This window comes from Lipotes vexillifer, unplaced genomic scaffold, assembly GCF_000442215.2.
Source record: "Lipotes vexillifer unplaced genomic scaffold, Lipotes_vexillifer_v1.1 scaffold152, whole genome shotgun sequence".
In the NCBI taxonomy this organism is placed as follows: Eukaryota; Metazoa; Chordata; class Mammalia; order Artiodactyla; family Lipotidae; genus Lipotes; species Lipotes vexillifer.
Window position 1 is genome coordinate 1,188,134 of NW_006795886.1, and position 11,369 is coordinate 1,199,502.

The window sequence follows — 11,369 nt, forward strand, 5'->3', positions numbered from 1 at the left end:
AGGGAAAGAAGGAGACTTCCTTAACTTTCTAAAAGGGTTTCTACTAGAAATATATAGCACATATGATACTTAATAATGAAATATTTTACACATTCTTATTAAAGTCAGGAAGAAGCCAGAGTTGCTTGCTTTCAACCCTACTATCCAACATTATTCTGGGAGATCTAGCCAATACAATTTGAAGAAGAATGAGAAGGAGGAGGAGGAGCAGAGAAAGGAAAGAAAGATAATTAGAAAGTACTAATATTAGAAAGAATGGAATGAACTGTTATTAATCACTGATGATAAAATTATATATCTAGAAAATCCATAAGGATCAACTGGCAAACTATTAGAACTAATAAGAGAATTTAGCACAGTGGCTAGACTAAATCAATATACAAACATTAATATCTTTCCAGTAAAAACCAATTAGAAAATATCATGTATGAAGGGTCTAATTCACACTAGCAACAAGACTATAAAATAGGTCAGAATAAACCTAATGAAACATGTAATAATTCTACATGATGATATCTATTAAAGGTTACCAAATGACATAATAGCATAAAAATAAATGACGGAGAATGCCATTGGATTGGAAGGCACAGAATCTGAAAGATGTAAATATTCTTCAAATTAATCTATAAATTCAATGCAATTCAAACAATATTCCAAAAGGATACTACAAGAAACTTGACTGAAATTCATTTGGAAAATAAAATGGGCAGGGATTGCCAAGGATATTTTGACAAGAAGAGAAAAATGAATGATGAGTAAAGCTGTCACTGTTTGCAGATGACATGATACTATACATAGAGAATCCTAAAGATGCTACCAGAAAACTACTAGAGCTAATCAATGAATTTGGTAAAGTAGCAGGATACAAAATTAATGCACAGAAATCTCTGGCATTCCTATATACTAATGATGAAAAATCTGAAAGTGAAATCAAGAAAACACTCCCATTTACCATTGCAACAAAAAGAATAAAATATCTAGGAATAAACCTACCTAAGGAGACAAAAGACCTGTATGCAGAAAATTATAAGACACTGATGAAAGAAATTAAAGATGATACAAACAGATGGAGAGATATACCATGTTCTTGGATTGGAAGAATCAACATTGTGAAAATGACTCTACTTCCCAAAGCAATCTATAGATTCAATGCAATCCCTATCAAACTACCACTGGCATTTTTCACAGAACTAGAACAAAAAATTTCACAATTTGTATGGAAACACAAAAGACCCCGAATAGCCAAAGCAATCTTGAGAACAAAAAATGGAGCTGGAGGAATCAGGCTGCCTGACTTCAGACTATACTACAAAGCTACAGTAATCAAGACAGTATGGTACTGGCACAAAAACAGAAAGATAGATCAATGGAATAGGATAGAAAGCCCAGAGATAAACCCATGCACATATGGTCACCTTATCTTTGATAAAGGTGGCAGGAATATACAGTGGAGAAAGGACAGCCTCTTCAATAAGTGGTGCTGGGAAAATTGGATAGGTACATGTAAAGAGTATGAATTAGATCACCCCCTAACACCATACACAAAAGTAAGCTCAAAATGGATTAAAGACCTAAATGTAAGGCCAGAAACTATCAAACTCTTAGAGGAAAACATAGGCAGAACACTCTATGACATAAATCACAGCAAGATCCTTCTTGACCCATCTCCTAGAGTAATGGAGATAAAAACAAAAATAAACAAATGGGACCTAATGAAACTTCAAAGCTTTTGCACAGCAAAGGAAACCATAAACAAGACCAAAAGACAGCCCTCAGAATGGGAGAAAATATTTGCAAATGAATCAACTGACAAAGGATTAATCTCTAAAATTTACAGGCAGCTCATGCAGCTCAATAACAAAAAAATAAACAACCCAATCCAAAAATGGGCAGAAGACCTAAATAGACATTTCTCCAAAGAAGATATACAGACTGCCAACAAACACATGAAAGAATGCTCAACATCATTAATCATTAGAGAAATGCAAATCAAAACTACAATGAGATATCATCTCACACCAGTCAGAATGGCCATCATCAAAAAATCTAGAAACAATAAATGCTGGAGAGGGTGTGGAGAAAAGGGAACACTCTTGCACTGCTGGTGGGAATGTGAATTGGTTCAGCCACTATGGAGAACAGTATGGAGGTTCCTTAAAAAACTACAAATAGAACTACCATATGACCCAGCAATCCCACTACTAGGTATATACCCTGAGGAAACCAGAATTCAGAAAGAGTCATGTACCAAAATGTTCATTGCAGCTCTATTTACAATAGCCCGGAGATGGAAACAACCTAAGTGCCCGTCGTCGGATGAATGGATAAAGAAGATGTGGCACATATATACAATGGAATATTACTCAGCCATAAAAAGAAACGAAATTGAGCTATTTGTAATGAGGTGGATAGATCTAGAGTCTGTCATACGGAGTGAAGTAAGTCAGAAAGAGAAGGACAAATACCGTATGCTAACACATATATATGGAATTTAAGAAAAAAAAATGTTATGAAGAACCTAGGGGTAAAACAGGAATAAAGACACAGACCTACTGGAGAACAGACTTGAGGATATGGGGAGGGGGAAGGGTGAGGTGTGATAGGGCGAGAGAGAGACATGGACATATATATACTAACAAACGTAAGGTAGATAGCCAGTGGGAAGCAGCCGCAAGGCACAGGGAAACCGGCTCGGTTCTTTGTGGCTGTCTGGAGGGGTGGGATCGGGAGGGTGGGAGGGAGGGAGACAAAGAGGGAAGAGATATGGGAACATATGTATATGTATAACTGATTCACTCTGTTATAAAGCAGAAACTAACATACCATTGTAAAGCAATTATACCCCAATAAAGATGTTAAAAAAAAAATGAATGATGACTCTCCTTACTCAATATCAAAATATTGCATAAATTTATAATAAAACAGTGTGGATATAGTTTAGGAATATAGTACCAGACTAATAGAATATAATTCAAAAATAGATTATTTTTAAAAGTTGGAATTTAGCATGTGATAAATGTGACATTTAAAATCAGTGGAACATGATGGACTGTTTCTTAAAAGATTTTGGAGGACAAAATTAAAATTTAATACAGTTACTTTTCTACTGTAATCTGAATTCCAGATCGATTGAAGAAATGAAGATAAAATTGTCTATATAAGTCTTAGACTAAAATACAAGAGGATAAAGCCTTCATAAACAAGGTACTAAAGTAAACCTAGAAGCCACAATGGAAAGCACTGACAAATTCAACAACACACAATAAATTAAAAAGTAAAATAAAAACAAAAACCTTTGAACATCTCATGAACGACATGAACTCACTGAAAGCTAGATCTCAAGCTGGTGGACTGTACATGCAAATACTTTGTCCTACATGGAGCTTTAAATATTTGGGGAAAATGTTAATAGCCTTAGTTGGGCATTATTGCCTTATTCCTTAGTGTCTTACACTTGGTAAGCATCATACAATCACATACCTTCTTGGCCCTTGTAACTGTTTGAGTTTGAGACTGGAAAATATATTTACAATATATGCAAAAAACAAATTATTAACATCTGTAACATACCAACTGCTCTACAAATCAGTACGAAAGTGACAAACAACTCATTAGAAATATGAGCAAAGCTATGAATAGGTAATTCATTGAAGAAGTATTAATGGCCAATAGGCATATGAAAAGATACTCTTTCTCACTAGTAACCAGGAGAATTAATAAATGAAACTAAAATCAGAATTTTTGCCCAATATGTTGGCAAAACATTAAAAAAGATTGATAATATGTTGTGTTGATTAGGATGAGGGAAACATAGTCTCACACAAGACTGGTGGGACAATAGATCCATACAGCTATTCTGTTGGGTAATTTGGCACTATTATATCAAATTTAAAATGCAAATATACTTTGTTGCAGCGTATTCACTTATAGAAACATTTGCACATCTGTACAAGGAGACTTATAGAAGGATGTTTACAGTTCTGGAAGATTGTGAACAACCTAATGGTCCATCTTTATTTGAAAAATTAAATATTGAATAAATTATTGTACCTTCTTGCCATGAAATACTATTCTACAGTTGTAAACTAAATGAGGTAGACCTATCTATACTGACATAGAGAGATCTCTAAGGCATATTTTTAGATGAAAAGAGTGGGTAGCATAAAAATATATCTAGTATGATCAAATTTTTGTGAAAAAAAACAACCCAAATTTTATGCTTGTGTTTGCACATGCATAGGAAAAATTCTGGAATGACATACACAAAATTGTTACCATTGAAGTTATCTCTGGAGAGTGGTATAGTATGGAGAGTGATGGTGAAGAGAGGCTTTCAAGTTTATATACATCTGTTTGGTTGACATTCTGAATTTTTTAATTAAGACATATGTTGTTGACACTTTATGATGAGAATGTATTTGTGTATTACTTAAGTAACTTAACAAATTAAAAAGGAGTAAAGGTAAGAGAATGCATTTGAAAGCTTTTAATGTTCCTTCCCATTGGGAGATGAGAAAGTGTGAATGGATGAGACAAGAAATATAGGAAGTGAGAATAAGGCAAGGTGAAATATTTCGAAGTACCCTGGCAACATACATATTTTTAAAAGCCAGTGAGGGGGGACCTTCAAGATAGAGGAGGAGTAAGACGTGGATATCACTTTCTTACCCAGAAGTACATCAGAAATACATCTACATGTGGAACAACTCTTGAAGAACACATACTGAACGCTGGCAGAAGACCTCAGACTTCCCAAAAAGAAAGAAACTCCCCACGTACCTGGGTAGGGCAAAAGAAAAAAGAAAAAACAGAGACAAAAGAATAGGGATGGGACCTGTACCTCTGGGAGAGAGCTGTGAAGGCGGAAAAGTTTCCACACACTAAGAAGCCCCTTCACTGGCAGAGACAGGGAGTGGTGAAGGGGAAGCTTAGGAACCACGGAGGAAAGCGCAGCAACAGGGGTGCAGAGGGAAAAGCGGAGAGATTGCCACACAGAGGATCACTGCCAATGATCACTCACCAGCCTGAGAGGCTTGTCAGCTCACCCACCAGGGAGGGTGGGGGCTGGGAACTGAGGCTCGGGCTTAGGAGTTCAGATCCCAGGGAGAGGACTGGGGTTGGCTGCTTGAACACGGCCTGAAGGGGGCTAGTGCGCCACAGCTAGCTGAGACGGAGACCAGGAAAAATTCTGGAAATGCGTAAGAGACAAGATACCATTGTTTCTGGGTGCGTGAGGAGAGGGTATTCAGAGCACCGCCTAAACCAGCTCCAGAGATGGGTGTGAGCCGTGGCTATCAGTGCCGACACCAGAGATGGGCATGAAATACTAAGGCTGCTGCTGCAGCCACCAAGAAGCCTGTGTGCAAGCACAAGCCACACTCCACACCTCCCCTCCTGGGAGCCTGTGCAGCCTGCAACTGCCAGGGTCCCACAATCCAGGGAAAACCTCCCCGTGAGAACACACAGTACACCTCAGACAGTTGCAACATCACGCTGGCCTCTGCTGCTGCAGGGCCACCTCGCATTCCATACCCCACCTTCCCCCCTGCCTGAGTGAGCCAGATCCCCGAATCAGCTGTTACTTTAATGCTGTCCTGTCTGAGCAAAGTACAGAAGCCCTCAGGTGATCTACATGCAGAGGCAGGGCCAAATCCAAAGCTGAACCCCAGGAGCTGTGCGAACGAAGAAGAGAAAGGGAAATTACTCCCAGCAGCCTCAGGAGCATTGGATTAAATCTCCACAATTAACTGGATATACCTTGGTCTGTGGAATACCTGAATAGACAATGAATCATCCCAAAATTGAGGCAGTGGACTTTGGGAGCAACAGTAGACTTGGGGTTTGCTGTATGTGACTGACTGGTTTCAGGTTTTATGTTTATCTTAGTTTAGTATTTAGAGTTTATTATCATTGTTAGATCTGTTTATTGATTTGGTTGCTCTCTTCCATTTGTTTTTATATGTAGATATATTTTTTTCCTTTTTCTCTTTTTGTGAGTGTGTATGTGTATGCTTCTTTGTGTGATTTTGTCTGTATAGGTTTCCTTTAATCATTTGTCCTAGGATTCTGTCTGTCTGATTTTCTTTTTCATATAGTTTTTTACCTTAGTTGCTCTCTTTTTTTTTTCTTTTTTTACTATTTTTATTTTTAACTTTTTTACTTTTAATTATTGAAAAAGTTTTTTATTTTAATAACTTTATTTCCTTTTATTTTCTTTCTTTTTTTCTCCCTTTTCTTCTCAGACGTGTGGCTGACAGGGTCTTGGTGTTCTGGCTGGGTGTCGGGCCTGTGCCTCACAGGTGGGAGAGCTGAGTTCAGGACATTGGTCCACCAGAGACCTACCAGCTCCATGTAATATCAAACAGCGAAAACTCTCCCAGAGATATCCATCTCAACGTGAAGACCCAGCTCCACTCAACAATGCGCAAGCTACATTGCTGGACACCCTATGCCAAACAACTAGCAAGACAGGAACACAACCCCACACATTAGAAGAGAGGGTACCTAAAATCATAATAAGGCCACGGACACCCCAAAACACACCACCAGATGCGGTCCTGCCCATCAGAAGACAAGATCCAGCCTCATCCACCAGAACACAGGCACTAGTCCCCTGTACCAGGAGCCTACACAACCCACTGAACCAACTTTAGCCACTGGGGGCAGACACCAAAAACAATGGGAACTATGAACCTGCAGCCTGTGAAAAGAAGACCCCAAACACAGTAAGTTAAGCAAAATGAGAAGACAGAAACACACAGCAGATGAAGGAGCAAGGTAAAAATCCACCAGACAAAACAAAAGAAGTGGAAATAGGCAGTCTACCTGAAAAAGAATTCAGAGTAATGATAGTAAAGATGATCCAAAATCTTGGAAATAGAATAGAGAAAATGCAAGAAACATTTAACAAGGAGCTAGAAGAAATAAAGAGCAAACAAACAATGATGAAAAACAAAGTAAATGAAATAAAAAATTTTCCAGAAGAAATCAATAGCAGAATAACTGAGGCAGAAGAACGGATAAGTGACCTGGAAGATAAAATAATGGAAATAACTACCACAGAACAGGATAAAGAAAAAAGAATTGAGGACAGCCTCAGAGACCTCTGGGACAATATTAAATGCACAAACATTTGAATTATAGGGGTCTCAGAAGAAGAAGAGAAAAAGAAAGGGACTGAGAAAATATTTGAAGAGATTACAGTTGAAAACTTCCCTAATATGGGAAAGGAAATAGTTAATCAAGTCCAGGAAGCACAGAGAGTCCCATACAGGAGAAATCCAAGGAGAAACACGCCAAAACACATATTAATCAAACTATCAAAAATTAAATACAAAGAAAATATATTAAAAGCAGCAAGGGAAAAACAACAAGTAACACATAAGGGAATCCCCATAAGGTTAACAGCTGATCTTTCAGCAGAAACTCTGCAAGTCAGAAGGGACTGGCAGGACATATTTAAAGTGATGAAAGAGAAAAACCTACAACCAAGATTACCCTACCCACCAAGGATCTCATTCAGATTTGACAGAGAAATTAAAACCTTTACAGACAAGCAAAAGCTAAGAGAATTCAGTACGACCAAACCAGCTTTACAACAATTGCTAAAGGAACTTCTCTAGGCGGGAAACACAAGAGAAGGAAAAGACCTACAATAACAAACCAAAAGCAATTAAGAAAATGGTAATAGTAACATACATATTGATAATTACCTTAAATGTAACAGGATTAAATGCTCCAACCAAAAGACATAGATTGGCTGAATGGATACAAAAACAAGACCCATATATATGCTATCTACAGGAGACCCACTTCAGACCTAGGGACACATACAGAATGAAAGTGAGGGGATGGAAAAAGATATTCCATGTAAATGGAAATCAAAAGAAAGCTGGGGTAGCAATTTTCATATCAGACAAAATAGACTTTAAAACAAAGACTATTACAAGAGACAAAGAAGGACACTACATAATGATCAAGGGATCAATCCAAGGTGAAGATATAACAATTGTAAATATTTATGCACCCAACATAGGAGCACCTCAATATATAAGGCAAATACTAACAGCCATAAAAGGGGAAAGCGACAGTAACACAATCATAGTAGGGGACTTTAACACCCCACTTTCACCAATGCACAGATCATCCAAAATGAAAATAAATAAGGAAACACAAGCTTTAAATGATACATTAAACAAGATGGACCTATTTGATATTTATAGACCATTCCATCCAAAGACAACAGAATACCCTTTCTTCTCAAGGGCTCATGGAACATTCTCCAGGAGAAATCATATCTTGGGTCACAAATCAAGCCTTGGTAAATTAAGAAAATTGCAATCATATCAAGTGTCTTTTCTGACCACAATGCTATGGTACTAGATATCAATTACAGGAAAAAATCTGTAAGAAATTCAAATACATGGAGGCTAAACAACACACTATTTAATAACCAAGAGATCACTGAAGAAATCAAAGAGGAAATCAAAAAATACCTAGACACAAATGACAATGAAAACACGATGACCCAAAACCTATGGGATGCAGCAAAAGCAGTTCTACGAGGGAATTTTAAAGTAGTACAGTCCTATCTCAAGAACCAAGAAACACCTGAAATAAACAACCTACCCTTACACCTAAAGCAATTAGAGAAAGAAGAACAAAAAACCCCCAAAGTTAGCAGAAGGAAAGAAATCAGTTATCAGCTGATTTTTCTGCAGAAATTTTGCAGGTCAAAAGGGAGTGGCATGATATATTCAAAGTACTGAAAGGGAAAAACCTGCAACCTAGGACAGTACCCAGCAAGACTGTCATTTAGAATCCAGGGAGAGGTAAAAACTTCTTGGAAAAGCAAAAACTAAAAGAGTTCATCAATACTAAACCTACCATAAAGGGAATTTTAAAGGGTCTTCTCTAAATGGAAGAAAGTAAGAATCTATAGGAAATGGAAAATCCAAAAAAGAAAGGCAAATATATACTAAGGACTAAGGATCTACCACTTAAATGAGCCAGTACAAATATTAAAAGAAAAAAATTGTAAAAGCAACTATAACTACAATAAACAGTTAAGGGATAAACATGAAGATGTAAATTATGACATTAAAAACACAAAAGTTTTGGGAGGGGTGTAAAAAATGGATATCTTTTATGAATGGAGAAAGAAGATGTGGCACATATATACAATGGAATATTACTCAGCCATAAAAAGAAATGAAACTGAGTTTTTTTAGTGAGGTGGATGGACCTAGAGTCTGTCATAGAGAGTGAAGTAAGTCAGAAAGAGAAAAACAAATACCGTATGCTAACACATATATATGGTATCTAAAAAAAACCAAAAACCAAAAACCAGTCCTGCAGTAATTTTGATTTTTAGTATTTTTCTTGGCATATGTTTGACTACATCAACATACCCACCACTTGTATATCCGTTAGTGTTTGCAAAGCACTTTGAAGCACAACATTTCATTTACTAGTTGCAGCAACGACTGCTGTCCTTGATTTTGAGGAAAATGAGTCTTAAGAATGGTAAGTTACTTGCCTAAGGTCACATAGCCTGTAAGTTACAGAGCCATGCTTAAATTCAAGAACTACTTGGATCTATTTTCTTTGGCAATTATATTACAATCTGTGGTCCTTTGGCTCTATGATTTAATTTGATTTTTTTTAGCCTGAAAATATAAACATGATTTTGGCTATCTCCTCTTGATCTACTGGAGATGAGGAAACTAAGGCTTGCATCTTGAGTTTCCCAAGCTTGATAAACAAACTTCTGGTGAATAAGGAAAACAAATTGGAGGTGAAGAATGTCTGTACCTGGGTGTTGAAGGGAAGACTCCTCAGGTATGACTGAGAAGACTGAGTTACTGTCCATTTGTACATTCTGCTCCCCACCACTGCCATCAGCACACAAACTGTGCTGTTGGGCTTTGACTGCTGCTATCTTTTTTGAGGCTGGCTCTGTAGGGGAATGCTGCCTGGCCCCCTTGCTCAAGGGGAGGCTTCATCTTGAATGGTGGTGCCCTTGGTGGAGCTAGTGCCTGTGTATTTTTCTTGCCCTTCAGAATTATTTCAAACTGAGGCTAAACTCTAGAGCATCCCTAACGTCTTCTTCTCCAGCTTTATAATATGTATAAGATAAATTTTTGGAGTGCTTGCTAGGTTCTAGGTACTGTTCTGTAGTAAACTTTTTATAAATATTAACCCATGTAATCTTCACAAGCGCCCTAGGAAGTAGAGATTATGATTATCAAATCAGTTACAGATGAAGACATTGATGCTCAGCAATGTTGAGTAACTTGCTGAAATTCACAATGCTAGTGTGTGGCAGAGTTCGGACATGATTCCAAGTCTGTCTGATTTTACAGCCTGTGCTCTTACTCATTATAACCTTCTCAAAAAGCTTCCCCACATTTAAAGAACTCCTAAAAGAACACTGAAAATATAACATGAAGGCTGAAATGGAATAGTGACAATGACTTTTTGCTATGAATGCTATCTTTTTGGCAATGGACAAGAAGCTTCCAAACATGGTTTGAAATATAAACTTTAGAGTCTCCCAAATTTGGGTCAAATCTCAGTTCTGCCTCTTCTTTACCCCTTGGTTTCCTTATCTGTAAAATTAAGATAATAATAGCAGCTACCTTGATAGTGTGGTTCTGAAATATAAATGAGTTAATACATGTAAAGCATTTAGAACTATCCCTAGTCTATAGACAGAATTATGTGACAAAGTTCTGTTATGAAGATATAAGAGAAATCTAGAAACTTTGAGACATGACCAAAAAAGAAAACTACAGGCCAATATCTTTGATGACTATAGATGCAAAAATCCTCAAAAAAATATTAGCAAACTGAATCCAACAACACATAAAAATGATCACACACTATGATCAGGCTGGATTCATCTCAGGGTCACTAAGATGGTTCAACATATGCAAATCAATGTGTTACACCACAGCAACAAAAGACAAAAGGCACATGATCATCTCAATAGTAGATACTCTGTTGTTTCCTTGGGTGAAGATGAGTCTTATCTAGATCAAAGGGAGCACTAGGAATGGCAAGACTTTTGTCTACTAGGAAAGAACTGTTATTCACTTGCACCCATTAGAGCAACATGGGGTGTATTTGCAGCTATCCCTTGTCGGTTATGGCCTTGAGCAGATTCAGGGGCCAAACATGTTTGCTTCCTCAGGCACTCTATATATCTTACTCTCTTCCTCCCCACCATGCCTCATTCATACTTTTGACTTGGAGGGAGCCAAATACCCTTCACTTCCAGTGAGGTGTCTCTGACTAGTGCTTTTGAACTCATGGCTCATCTAAACTCATGGTGGTATTTCAGGCATTAATCTGTGGGCACAAAATGA